Raw genomic sequence first — 15,271 nt, forward strand, 5'->3', positions numbered from 1 at the left:
GTGTATTTTGATACCTGATCACTATATGTATTTGTAAAAGAGGACAATAGTTAACACTTGTTTATCCCTTTGGAGGCTGTGAAATTAGGTTAATATGTAGAACATATTGAAATTATGACTACCCCAAAATAACATGTTGTTTGCATGGTATTATTTTATACTAGTTTAACATTTTTCTTAAAATGGCAATACAGAGTTGAAATATTTTATCAGTTAAATAGAGATGTCTTTTAGAGGCAAATGACAAGATATTTTTAAATGTTTTCACTTCATCTGATTAGTGCATTATAGTGTTATATTGAATAATTAGAAATGAAGTAATGTATCATAAAACAGAATCATGCCTATTTGAAGTCTACATATATGACCTTTTTGAATTTGCTTTTAAGCATAGATATCGAAGGTGCTTGTAAATAGTGGTGATGATTTCATTTTAAGTCATGTTGAGGATCCTACTTCAAGTGATCTAAAATTGCTGGTGTTGTAAGCTATGCCCTAAACTTTACATAGAGTGAAGGGCAGTATGGTTAAATAATGTATTTATAAAAAGAAAAACAATTTGGTTAAAAAACAGGAAAAAGTCTTATGTGAAAGTCTGCTTCCCCCAATCATTCTATCCAAAGATAACTATTAATTTTTTGCATATTTTTCTAATTTTATTCATATCAGTAATATATGTGTGTGTTTATTAAATTATACGGATAGGAACATACAGTCTCTATTGCTTTTTCATGTATGCATCTTAGAGGTATTTCTGTAAGTGCACACATAGATCTACTTTCTTTTTGGTCATTGTGTAGTATTCCATGTATACATATGTTAACTTTCATAGCCAGTCCTCGATGGACTTAAAGGCTTTTTTTCATTTTGCTTTTAGAAATGATCATGCAAAAAAAATGATCATGCAGTAAGCATCTTTGTCTATGAAGCTTGACCTATTCTTGCAAGAAAACCCTACAGGTAGATTTCTAACATGGTAGTGCTGGATTTATAGAGCTAAACATATCAATAGTCTTGAATTACCCACAAAAAGGTCTTACCAGTGTTACCTTTTTACTGATTGTGCTCATGAATGCTGTTTATTTCCTCTATTGCTCTGCTTGGCATTAAAATAGGTATGTTTTTAAATACAGTAATAAACATTAAGTTTTTTTCATTTAAAGTCTTATTTTGTTAATGACAAATTTAAATTTGAAAAATTTCTGTGTTTGAGCCATATTTTCCTTTTGCCTACAGCTGTTGGTACTCATGTAGGCTCAGGTTCTCTGCTCCCACACCTTTGGAATCCCCCTCATGAGGCACTTCTTATGACTTTGGGAAGAAACAGATTATTTCTTTTCTCATTTTGATCTCCTTGGGAGGAAACAAGCCCCTTGTTTATATACTTTTTTTAATTGAACAGATTTGAGATATGATTCACTCGTTCAAAATGTAAAAATCAATAATTTTGGTATATTCAGTTGTGAAACCACAAACACAATTTTAGAACATTTTCATGACCTCAAAAAGAAATCTCACATTCCTTAGTTATAATTCCTCCATCAGTTTAACCCTACTTTCTGTCTCTATAGATCTGTTTATTCTGGGCATTTCATATAAATGGAGTTCTATTTGTGGTTCTTTTGCATGTGGTGTCTTTCACGTAGCATCATGTTTTCAAGGTTCATTAATCTGTAGCATGAATCAGTACACCATTCTTTTTTGTGGCTGTATAGTATTATATGGCTATATCACATATGGCTATATCACATTTGTGTTTGTGTATACTTTTTGGTGATTGTGAGTAATGCTAACATATACAACTTTTTGTGTGAATGTAGTTTATCATTTCTCTTGGGTATACACTTAGGGGTAGGATTGTTGGGTCATGTCATAACTATATTTAAGCATTTGAGAACTGTCAGATTGTTTTCAAAGTGGCTGCATCATTTTATATTCCCACCAACGGTTTATAGTGAGAGTACAATTTCTCCACATTTTTGCCGACGTTTGTTTTCTTTTAAAAAATTAAAAAATTTATAGGCATCCAAATAGGTGTGAAGTAGTACCTCATTGTGGTTTTGACTTGCATTTCCTTGATTGCTAACAATGTTGAGCATCTTTTTATGTGCTTATTGGCAATTTGCATATCTTTGGGAAAACATGTATTCAGATCTTTTGCCCATTTTATTTATTATTATTTATTTAGGTTTTATTTATTCATGAGAGACACACAGAGAGAGGCAGAGACACAGGCAAAAGGAGAAGCAGGCTCCATGCAGGGAGCCCAGTGTGGGACTCGATCCGGGTCTCCAGGATCATGCCCTGGGCTGAAGGCTGCGCCAAACCGCTGAGCCATCCGGGCTGCCCTGCCCATTTTTATTTTTGAGTTGTGATAATTCTTTATATATCCTAGATAAAACTGTCTTATCAGGTATATAATTTTTAGACATTTTCTCTTGTTTGTGGGTTGGTTTTTCACTTTCTTGATGCTATTCTTTAAAGTGTAAAAGTTTTTAATTTTGATGAAGCCTAGTGCATCTTATTCTTGTACTTTTGGTCTCATATCTGAACATACATACATACTTATTTATTTATTTATTTATTTATTTATTTATTTATTTATTCATTTATTTATAAAAGATTTGTATTTATTCATGAGAGACACAGAGAAAGAGGCAGAGACACAGGCAGAGGGAGAAGCAGGCTCCATGCAGGGAACCCGACGTGGGACTCAATCCTGGGTCTCCAGGATCATGCCCTGGGCTGAAGGCGGCGCTAAACCACTAAGCCACCGGGGCTGCCTGGCAACATGTTTCTTATCTCAATCACTTATTCCTTGAAGATAATCTCAGATGCATCTTATTTTAAGGCGGTACCAATAAGTTGACTTTTAGATGTTTTACTTGGAAATAGACTCAAAGGTATTTTCATAAAATCTAGCTTTCATAATAAAATATGACTTTGCAACATAGTTTTGCATATTTATGGTAAAAAACTTGTTATTGCTTACATTTAAGGACTAAAAAAAATCTACTTTTGCAAATTCAGAATGTAGCTTTCTTGTGCCTTATTTTGAGTAGGATTAAGTTGAATTTTTTTTTTTAAGATTTTATTTATTTATTCATGAGAGACACACAGAGAGAGAGAGAGGCGCAGAGACACAGGCAGAGGGAGAAGCAGGCTCCACACAGGGAGCCCGACGTGGGACTCGATCCTGGGTCTCCAGGATCAGGCCCTGGGCTGAAGGCAGGCACCAAACTGAGCCACCCGGGCTGCCCTAAGTTGAATTTTTTACACTAAGAGAAGATGGTGATTAATTTATTGCAAGTTAAAAAAAATACCTTATCCAAACTATTATTGTCTTAGAAGGTAGCATCTCTAAAATTTTGGCTGCTAATTGATAACTGAAATTTTGATTTAAACTGATTTTGGTCATACACAGAAAGTTAAATATTTCTTTAATATTGTGATTTTAAATCTCTGTATTTTTTTTCCCCCAGATAAGTATAGGGCACGGCTTACTGAGAAATATGACTAGAGCTGTACAAATTAATCCTAGCAGGGCTTCATCCTTTAATGTCAGCACTGTAGATTGTTCTCACGTTATTCCTATTATTCTGGTGTTATATCTTATGTAGATAAAAATTCTTATTTTGTGGGTGAAAGGGATATAAAATTCAGTAGGATTCAGGAACTTAAAAGTTGCCCTCTCTCACATTTTTAATAAGTGAAGTCAGTAATTATAAAGGAATGATAATGCAATCTGTTATCTGTTTAGAAAAACAAATTTTATTGCCATTTATAATACATATAAATGGGTGCTATTTTAGAAAAAATTATATATTTCTAGGCTTTAGAATCTGCATTTCATAATTAAATTTTAGTAGAGGTTGGGACAGTTTCTAGGAATGTCATAATGTGCTGTAGGGGACAGTAATACTTTTAAAGATTCTGACGTGAAGCTAATATGGTGTTTCTATTTCTAAATATCTTCCCTTCCTCCTGAGAGTAGATATAAGAAATATTTTTGGTAAATCTGTCAAGTTTTTATATTGATTCTCATTATATCTTTGAAAGGTACCTAAATAATATTAACATTTTAAGTTAAACAGTTACTCAGCTTACTACTTTGACATTACCACTGATTAGAATTGCAGGCTAAGTTGAGCCTGGGGAATGAGTTTCATTGTCTACGAAAGGCTCTTAGATTTCTCTTTTTCAATACATCATAACCTTTTGTTAGGGCATTGCCAAGAAAGGAAGGGACTGCTTCCTCCAGGTTGTGTATTTGACTTTGGCTTTCTCACAGATACACTGTGTATGAGTTCATATCTCTTGTTTTAAAAATTTTTTAAAAAGATTTTATTAGAGAAAGATAGCAAGAGATAGAGTGTGTGAATTTGCGTGTATGAGCAGGGGGTAGAGGGAGAAGCAAGCTCCCCATTGAGCAAGGAAGCTTGACATGGGTCCTGAGATCAAGTACTGAGTGTAAGGCAGACGCTTAACCAAATGAGCCACCCAGGCACCCTAGCTCTCTTGTTTAATGAATTGAAAGCAGCTAGTATGTTTTCTGTGGTTTTGTTGCTCCGGGGGTACCTGATTCCTAATGAAGAACAAAATGCACAGAACTGATGGGCCTAATTATTGGCAAAATTATGATGTTCAAAATCTACTTGTGGAATATCTGGAATTTCTTACTTCTAGGGAGTCAACTGACTAATGGGGAGCAGAATGAATAGAATGAATGGAGCAATTCAGTTTCTGAGAAGATGTTCATTACATTTTATAATTTTATGTTACCCTTGAGTGAGGTCCAAGAAGTATCTACTGCAACTATGGAATGCTCACTCTGGTTCTGCCTGCCTTTGGTTGGGCTACTACATGTTTTCCTGTTTTTCATTATCTCTGACTTCTGGTTAGGTTGTGATTTTATTTCCTTCCATATCTAGCTTTTAAATCAGCACCTTGAACTTTGTCATGTTAATGAACATCTTTGTCTCTTTTTTGATCTGCTGTGCCACATAGACTCCTCCTTATCTGCTTTTGTAGCCCCATTGCTCCATACTTTTGTGTGAATTGGAACAACTCTGAAGACTTGTTTGTATTGGTCAGGGAACAGGATCTAATTCTTCCTACTTTAAACAAGGGATTTAGCACAGGGAGTTAACTGTCTCATTGAACTGTTAAGGGGGGCTTAAAGGCATATTCTAGCCTGACCTGTCAAGGGAGCTCATGTTCTAGCCTGACCAGGAAGCACACTGTTGAAGTGGATGCTGCTGATCGGCTCCTGACCCCACAGTCTTGCTGTTTTGCCTGTCATCCACATGAGCATGATGGATATGTCACATTGTTTCGCTCCCTGCTTAAGTCAGATTCAGTCATAACTCAATTGGATCATACAAATTTATATTTTGTGTGATTCATGTTTATCATGATATGATTGATACAGTTTAAGTCCAGTCCAGAACACCAGTAGCATGAGTGCTGGGAAATGTGGTTTTTAGCTTTCCAGTCTCTGTGGTTTGCTAATAGAAGGCTGGAGTAGTTTGAGTCAGTCTGGTCTTCTCCACAAATGTGTGGTTTCTATTTAAAGCTGCTGATTCTTTGAAATTGCTCTATGTCCTTTCACTTGTCCTTGAGAGAGAGATTCTTCTGTTGACCAACACAGCAATTCCTGTTCCACTTCACTCTGGTCCCTTTGAGCAGATGATGAGCCTAAGCTTGAGAGGAAAATGAAGCTGTTATTGGATGTGAACTCCACTTAATCATTCTTCTGGCCTTATCTCCTATTACTTTCAAATTGCAGCAAGTAGCTGCAGCACCACTCTGTGGCATGTAGGAGAGAGGCAGTGAGCATTAGCAAAGTCTCTGGGGACACAGAGGCTCTTGGAATTGGGGTCTAGGAAGTGCAGAGAATAAATATGAGGAGAGAAATAAAAATTTTCTGGCAATTCAGAAACAACTTCTTATGAGCATTTGACACCATGACATTATTCTTTCCTTCTTAAAAACCTTTTTTCACTGAGTCCAGGACATGTTCTCCTGTCTCAGGGATCGAAACCCTTTCTGTTTCTTTTGTTGATTACTCTCCTTGCCTCAGGTCTCAGTCCCTCTTTTTTTCTCTTAGGGCAGTCTCTTCCTTAGTTTATCTCTAGCCTCAGCCTTTCCCAGAAGTCTGGATTTGTGCTTCTAGTGGCCTACATTGATCTCCTTGTAGGTGTCTAATACATTGAAAACCAAACTCTTGATTGTTTTCTTCCTGCCCTTCTGCCCCTCACTCAGTGCACTTCTTCTTACTAAAATGCATTATGATTTACCCAGTAATTCATGCCCAGAACCTTGGAGCTGTCCTCAGTCTTCTCTTTTATTTCTCACATTCACTCCATTAACATTTTCTGTTGGTTCTGCCTTCCCACTAAGTGCTAAAACTGCCGCTTGTAATCATACTGTTGCCATCCTAGGCCACCATCATCACTTTTAAATGGTTACCCTCACTTGACTCTTTTGACCTGACAGCCAGAGTGAGTAAGTTCTTAGATCATGCCTTTCTGCTGCTTACTTAGCATGTAAATACCGTTTCACCTAGAATATGATTTAAAGTTCTTAGTATAGCCTACAAGGCTTTGTGTGTATAATCCTGGCAGTCTTTCTGACCGTACTTCCTGTCTCGGTCTAGCTTACTAAACTTCTTCCACATTGGTTTTCCCAACAACCCCTGCCCCCAAACTTACAGGGAATAGGTACATAATTAGTATATATCTATTTTTCTGATCCCCTACTGGAATGATTCATTGTCAGGAACAATTTTGCTTTGTTTTATGTTTCCTTTGGCACATGGGTGCCCACATGTTTGCTCATTGGAAGGTGGGGACATTGAAATTATTTTAAAGGTCTTAGTGGAAGATTGAAGATTAAATTGTCTTTTGTGGGGGGGTGTCTGGGTGGCTCAGCGGTTGAGTACCTGCCTTTGGCCCAGGGTGTGATCCTGGAACCCTGGGATTGAGTCCTACATCAGGTTCCTTGCATGGAGCCCGCTTCTCCCTGTGCATGTGTATCTGCCTCTCTGTTTGTCTCTCATGAGTAAATAAATAAAATCTTAAAAAGATTGTCTTTTGGGGAGGGGCAGTTTGTAAGAAATAGTAAAATATGTGATTGATTATAAGTAAGGGACAGTAAGCATTAAGGAATGATACAAAGATGAAAGAAAAAAGAGTGGGCCAGAGACTGTCAAAATGAAGCAGCTCGTTACTCCAGGCTCCACCATCTTACAGCCCACAGCTCCTGGAGGTAACACAACAAACAAGCATAGGAAGACTCTGGAAGGTGGAAAGAAGGTGGACAGTCTCGGAACTTAGGGATTTTAGAAATGACAAGAGGGTGGGTTCTTTAGTTTTTTCTTATTGTCTCCCATGCATTCTAGACAGCATGCTGCAGAAGCCTCCAACCCTGAACAGTCAGCAGCATAGCAAAAACTCCAAGAAGAGCCTTTCCCTAGCCAAAGTGAAAGTAAAGAATGGTCTAAGAAAATTCTGTGTTGGTACTCACCCTGCTCCAGCCAGATATCAGAAGAACCCACCTCTGGTACACAGTTTCAGCAGGGCTGAGCTGGGAGTTGACTCTACCACCTTTCTTCCTTGGGAGTGCCACTGTCCAGCAGGAGTGGAGTACAGGACATTTGCACTAAAAATGTCCCTAATAATTATATGAAAAGAGGAAAGGTTTAAAATCAGTAACCCATACTCTTAACCTCAATAAATTAGGGGAAAAAATACCCAAAGCAAGGAGAAGGAAGGAAATTGAAACTAAGAAGGAAAAAAAAAATCAGTGAAATAAATTGTTCTTTGGAAAATAAGATTGATAACTTGCAGCAAGACCAGTAGAGATAAAAAGGGAGAAAACACATCACAAACTACAAATCCTGCAGCTATTAAAAGAATAATAAAGAAATGATACAGCTTTACATTAATAAATTAGACCACTTAGAGGGAATGAATCCATTTTTAAAAACTAAAACTTACCAAAACTGAATTAAGATGAAATAACCTGAATTAGTGGTGTAGCCATTAAAGAAATTGAATTCGTCGTTAAAAAGATCCTGAGGAATCTCAGGGCCAGATGGTTTCACAGGAGGAATCAAAATTCCGTTTTTATGTAGTCTCTTCCAGAAAATAGAAGGGAAGACTCACAAACTCAATTTTTGAGGCTAGAATTACCCTAACAGCAAAATCAGGTAAAGACAATATATATGAAAAGAATTCTGCAGGCCATTATCTTTCATGAACTTAGAGGCAATAATTTTTAACAAAAGGTTAGCAAATTTAATCTTTATATATGTATAAATTATATATATAAACTTTAACATGGCTTAGTAGGATTTATTTCAGGCATCTGTGCCTGGTTCAACATTTAAAAATCAGTATATGATTTACCATATCAGCAGGCTGAAGAAGAAAAATTATATATGACTTATCAGTTGGCCCAGAAAAAAGCATTCGACAAAATCCAACATTCATTATGATTTAGAAACTCCAAAAACTAGGAATAGAGAACTTCCTGAACTAGATAGCATCTGCCAAAACTCTCCAGCTAAGACTATACTTAATGGTGAGGGTGGAATGCTTACCCTGGAAGGTTGTGAAGAAGACCAAGATGTGTACTCCCACCATTGCTATTTAAATAGTACTGGAAGTTGTAGCCACTGCAGTAAGCAAGAAAAATAATTAAACAAGCTGTCCCCTCTTTGCAGATTACTTTATTATTTATATAGAAAATCCTAAGGAATGTTAGGAAGAAACTTGAACAGTGACCTTAACACAGTTGCATACAAGATAAATACACAAAAATCAATCTGATTTTTATTTACTAACAAAGGACATATGAAAACTGAAATTAACCAATACAATTCATAATTGTTCCAAAAATATGAAATATTTAGGTGTAAGGTTGCATAGGATTTTTGTACTGAAAAATCACAAAACAGTGAAATTAAAGAGCTAGATAAGTGTTGACACATACTGTGTTCATATATTAGAATATTTAATATAGTAAATATGTCCCTAGGTTTACTTAGATTTTGCATAATTTCTGTAAAAATCATAAGGTTTTTTTGTAGACATGGCAAGATTTTCAAAATTCTGTAGGCATACGCCCAGAATAACAATCTTGAAAAAATAGCAAAGTGGTTAGAATCATTCTAATATTAAAGTTTTCTCTGCACTTAGAGTAATCAAGATGGTTGTGGTATTGACAGGGGGTTAGACAAATAGATCAATGGAATGAACTAGAGAACCAAGAAATTCACACACAGAAATATGTTCAATTAATTTTTGATAATGATGGAAAAACGATTCAATGAAGGAAGGATAGCCTTGTCAGCAGATGATGTTGGAGCAGTTTGACATCCATAGACAAAATGGTGAAACTTGATCTGAATTTGTACCTTAAATTAACTGAAAATCATATTTAAGTGCAAAGTTATGAAACTTACAGGGGAAAAAAAATAGTCATCAGGACCCAAGATTAGACAGTGAGTTCTTAGTATTGAGACTAAAAGCACAATCCACAAAAGAAAAATTGATCATTTGGAACCCATTTAAAAACTTTTGCTTGGGACTTCTAGGTGGCTCAGCAGTTGAGCATCTGCCTTCGGCTCAGGGTGTGATCCTGGATCCTGGGATTGAGTCCCTCATTGGGCTCCCTACAGGAAGCCTACTTCTCCCTCTGCCTGTGTCTCTGCCTCTCTCTCTCTCTCTCTGTTTCTCTCATGAATAAATAAATAAATCTTAAAAAAAAAAAAAACTTTTGCTCTTGGTTAAGACCATGTTAGATAATGAAAAGCTACAGACTGTTAGAAAACATTTATGACCAAATACATCTGCCAAAAGATTACCTAGAATATGTAAAGAACTATCGATATTCAGCAGTAACAAAAACCAATTAGAAAATGGGCAAAAGACATCAACAGACATTTCACTAAAGAGAACATATAAATGGCAGATAAGCACAGAAAAAGACATTCAACATTATTAGCCATTAGGGAAATTAAAACTACCAGGAGAAACCACTGCTGAAGGTAAAATAAAGTGACACCACCAAACACTGGGAAACATGCAGAGAAACAGCATTACATCTACACTGCTAGTAGGAACCACCACTGTAGAAAATGGTTTGGTAGTTTCTTATAAAAGTAAATGTGCAGCAGGCCATACCATCAGGATGTGGGTGTTGGCACTTGTGGATATTTATCATAGACAAATGAAAACAGTCACATAGGGATCCCTGGGTGGCGCAGCGGTTTGGCGCCTGCCTTTGGCCCAGGGCGCGATCCTGGAGACCCGGGATCGAATCCCACATCGGGCTCCCGGTGCATGGAGCCTGCTTCTCCCTCTGCCTGTGTCTCTGCCTCTCTCTCTTTCTCTCTGTGTGACTATCATAAATAAATAAAAATTAAAAAAAAAATTAAAAAAAAAAGAAAACAGTCACATAAATGCTTGTACAGAAATGTTTATAGAAGCTTTATTTGTTGTGGCACCTGGATGGCTCATTGGTTGAGCGTCTGTCTGCTTTTGTCTCAGATCGTGGTCCCAGGGTCCTGGGATCAAGTCCTGCATCAGATTCCCTGCAGCTTCTCTCTCTGCTTGTGTCTCTGCCTCTCTCTCTCTTTCTCTGTCTCATCAATCAATAAATAAAATCTTAAAAAGAAGGCTTTGTTTACCCCCTTACTAGAAACAAACCAGGTGTCCTTCAGTGGGTGAATTAATGATGAAACAAAGCATAGTGCATCTATATCATGATGACTAGTCAAGAACAAAATATTGATACTCATGTTGAAGATAAATCTCTACATTGCATTTAAATTAATATACTGAAAGAATTTAATTTAAATTACCGAATTTAATTAATTCCCAGATTACATGATAATGTAATATCATTACATACTGTGTGATATTATTTAAATACTCATAAAAGATGAACTTCTAGAAATGGAGAACTTGTTACTGGTTTCGGGTGGGGATGAGGGTGTATAGGATGTGGATGTGGCTACAGAAGGCAACATGAAGAGATCCTTGTGATGAAAGTATTCTGCATCTTGACTTTGTAATATCCCAACTTATGGTATTGTACCTGATTACTCAAGAAGTTGCCATTGTGGAAAAGCTGATCAAGAGTGAATGGGGACCTCTTTGTATTTCTTACAACTGCATATCAATCTACAATGATAATTTTAAAAATGTGAATGGACTGGATTTTATTGGAAGATGGGATTAGAAATTGATTTAATAGAGTAGATTATAAGTAATACATTTTTCTATATTATTTTTTATTGGAGTTCGATTTGCCAACATATAACACCCAGTGATCATCCCATCAAGTGCCCCCATCAGTGCCCTTCACCCAGTCACCTCATCCCCCCCACCCACCTCCCCTTCCACTATGCCTTGCTCATTTCCTAGTTAGGAGACTCTCATGTTCTGTCACCCTCTCTGATACTTCCTACTCATTTTCTCTCCTTTCCCCTATAATCACTTTCACTATTTTTTATATTCCCCAAATGAATGAGACCATATAATGCTTGTCCTTCTCCGATTGACTTCTTTCACTCAGCATAATACCCTCCAGTTCCACATTGAAGCAAATGGTGGGTATTTGTTGTCTCTAATGGCTGAGTAATATTCCACCGTATATATACACCACATCTTCTTTATCCATTCATCTCTTGATGGACACCGAGGCTCCTTCCACAGTTTGGCTATTGTGGACATTGCTGCTATAAACATTGGGGTGCAGGTGTCCTGCCATTTCACTGCATCTGTATCTTTGGGGTAAATCTCCAGTAGTGCAATTGCTGGGTCTTAGGGTAGCTCCATTTTTAATTCTTTGAGGAACCTCCACACAGTTTTCCAGAGTGGCTACACCAGTTCACAGTCCCACCAACAGTGCAAGAGGGTTCCCCTTTCTCCACATCCTCTCCAACATTTGTTGTTTCTTGCCTTGTTAGTTTTCCCCATTCTCACTGGTGTGAGGTGGTATCTCATTGTGGTTTTGATTTGTACTTTGCTGATGGCAAGTGATGCAGAGCATTTTCTCATGTGCTTGTTGGCCATGTGTATGTCTTCTTTGGTGAAATTTCTGTTCATGTCTTTTGCCCATTTCATGATTGGGTTCTTTCTTTGCTGTTGAGTTTAATAAGTTCTTTATAGATCTTGGATACTAGCCCTTTATCTGATAGGTCATTTGCAAATATCTTCTCCCATTCTGTAGGTTGTCTTTTAGTTTTGTTGACTGTTTCTTTTGCTGTGCAAAAGCTTCTTATCTTGATGAAGTCCCAATAGTTCATTTTTGCTTTTGTTTCCCTTGCCTTCATAGATGTATCTTGGAAGAAGTTGCTGTGGCCAAGTTCAAAAAGGGTGTTGCCTGTGTTCTCCTCTAGGATTTTGATGGAATCTTGTCTCACATTTAGATCTTTCATCCATTTTGAGTTTACCTTTGTGTATGGTATAAGAGAATGGTCTAGTTTCATTCTTCTGCACGTGGCTGTCCAATTTTCCCAGCACCATTTATTGAAGAGACTGTCCTTTTTCCAGTGGGTAGTCTTTCCTGCTTTGTTGAATATTAGTTGACCATAGAGTTGAGGGCCCATTTCTGGGTTCCCTATTTTGTTCTCTTGATTTGTGTGTCTGTTTTTGTGCCAGTACCACACTGTCTTGATGACCACAGCTTTGTAGTACAACCTGAAATCTGGCATTGTGATGTCCCCAGCTCTGGTTTTGTTTTTTCAATATTCCTCTGGCTATTCATAGTTTTTTCTTATTCCACACAAATCTTAAGATGATTTGTTCCAACTCTGAAGAAAGTCCATGGTATTTTGATAGGGATTGCATTGAATGTGTAAATTGCCCTGGGTTGCGTTGACATTTTCACAATATTAATTCTTCCAATCCATAAGCCTGGAATATTTTTCCATCTCTTTGTGTCTTCTTCAATTCCTTTCAGAAGCGTTCTGTAGTTTTTAAGGTATAGATCCTTTACCTCTTTGGTTAGGTTTATTCCTAGGTATCTGATGCTTTGGGTGCAATTGTAAATGGGATTGATTCCTTAATTTCTCTTTCTTCAGTCTCATTGTTAGTGTATAGAAATGCCACTGACTTCTGGGCATTGATTTTGTATCCTGCCACACTGCCGAATTGCTGTATGAGCTCTAGCAATCTTGGGGTGGAGGCTTTTGGGTTTTCTATGTACAGTATCATGTCATCTGCAAAGAGGGAGAGTTTGACTTCTTCTTTGCCCATTTGAATGCCTTTTATTTCTTTTTATTGTCTGATTGCTGAGGCTAGGACTTCTAGTACTATGTTGAATAGCAGTGGTAAGAGTGGACATCCCTGTCTTGTTCCTGATCTTAGGGGAAAGGCTCCCAGTGTTCGCCATTGAGAATGATTTTTGCTGTGGGCTTTTTGTAGATGGCTTTTCAGATGCTAAGGAATGTTCCCTCTATCCCTACACTCTGAAGAGTTTTGATCAGGAATGGATGCTGCTTTTTTGATGCTTTCTCTGCATCTATTGAGAGAATCATATGGTTCTTGTTTTTCCTCTTGATATGATCTATCACGTTGATTGCTTTGTGAGTGTTGAACCAGCCTTGCATCCCGGGGATAAATCCCACTTGGTCATGGTGAATAATCTTCTTAATGTATTGTTGGATCCTATTGGCTAGTATATTGTTGAGAATTTTTGCATCTGTGTTCATCAGAGATATTGGTCTATAATTCTCCTTTTTGTGGGGTCTTTGTCTCGTTTTGGAATTAAGCTGATGGTGGCCTCATAAGACAAGTTTCGAAGTATTCCATCCCTTTCTATCTTTTGGAACAGCTTTAGTAGAATAGGTATTGTTTCTTTTTTAAACTTTTTTTTTAAAATATTTTATTTATTTATTCATGAGAAACAGAGACACAGGCAGAGGCAGAAGCAGGCTCCATGCAGGGAGCCCAATGGGGCACTTGACCCTGGGTCTCCAAGATCGCACCATGGGCGGAAGGTGACACTAAACCGCTGAGCCACCCAGGCTGCCCTTCTCTAAACGTTTGATAGAATTCCCCTGGGAAGCCATTTGGCCCTGGACTTTTGTGTCTTGGGAGGTTTTGGATGACTGCTTCAATTTCCTACCTCATTATTGGCCTGTTCAGGTTTTCTGTTTTTTTCCTGTTCCAGTTTTGGTAGTTGTGGTTTTCCAGAAATGTATCAATTTCTTCTAGATTGCCTAATTTATTGGTGTATAGCTGCTCATAATATGTTTTTAAAAGTGTATTTCCTTGGTATTGATTGTGATCTCTCCTTTTTCATTTGTGATTTTATTAATATGAGTCTTTTCTCTTTTGTTTTTTAATAAGGCTGGCTAATGGTTTATTTTATTCTTTCAAAGAATCAACTCCTGGTTTTATCTGTTATACAGTTCTTCTGGTCTTTATTTCATTGAGTTCTGCTCGAATCTTTATTAACTCTCTTCTGCTTGGTGTAGGTTTTATTTGCTGTTCTTTCTCCAGTTTCTTTAGGTGCGAGGTTAGCTTGTGTATAAGTGTTTTCCAATTTTTTGAGGGATGCTTGTATTGCAATGTATTTCCCTCTTAGGACTGCTTTTGCTGTATCCCAAAGATTTGGAATGGTTGTATCTTCTTTTTCATTAGTTGCCATGAATCTTTTTAATTCTCTGATTTCCTGGTTGACCCTTTCATCTTTTAGCAGGATGCTCTTTAAGTTCTACGTGTTTGAGTTTCTTCCGAATTTCTTCTTGTGATTGAGTTCAAGTTTCAAGGCATTATGGTCTGAAAACATGCAGGGGACAATCCCAATCTTTTGGTATCAGTTCAGACCCGATTTGTGACCCAGTATGTGATCTATTCTGGAGAAAGTTCCATGTACACTTGAGAAGTATGTGTATTCCGTTGCGTTTGGATATAAAGTTCTGTAAATATCTGTGAAATCCATCTGGTCCAGTATATCATTTAAAGCTCTTGCTTCTTTGGAGATGTTGTGCAAAATATCTGTCATTTGCAGAAAGTGCCCTGTTGAAGTCTCCCAGTATTAGTGTATTATTATCTAAGTATGTCTTTACTTTGGTTATTAATTGATTGATATACTTGGCAGCTGCCACATTCGGGGCATAAATATTCATGATTGTTAGGTCCTCTTGTTGGATAGATCCTTTAAGTATGATATAGTGTCCCTCTTCATCTCTTACTACAGTCTTTGGGATAAACTTCAATTTATCTGTTATGAGGATTGCTACCTCTTCTTT

At 37.2% G+C, this 15,271-nt stretch overlaps 1 protein-coding gene across 6 annotated transcripts in view; it reads left to right on the forward strand.

The window, feature by feature from the left end:
- The window catches only part of SDK1 (sidekick cell adhesion molecule 1), an 895,654-nt gene that overhangs the window by 40,199 nt on the left and 840,184 nt on the right, over positions 1–15,271 (forward strand). The window lies entirely within an intron of this gene.

The sequence above is a fragment of the Canis lupus genome, chromosome 8 (assembly GCF_048164855.1).
Source record: "Canis lupus baileyi chromosome 8, mCanLup2.hap1, whole genome shotgun sequence".
Taxonomy (NCBI): domain Eukaryota; kingdom Metazoa; phylum Chordata; class Mammalia; order Carnivora; family Canidae; genus Canis; species Canis lupus.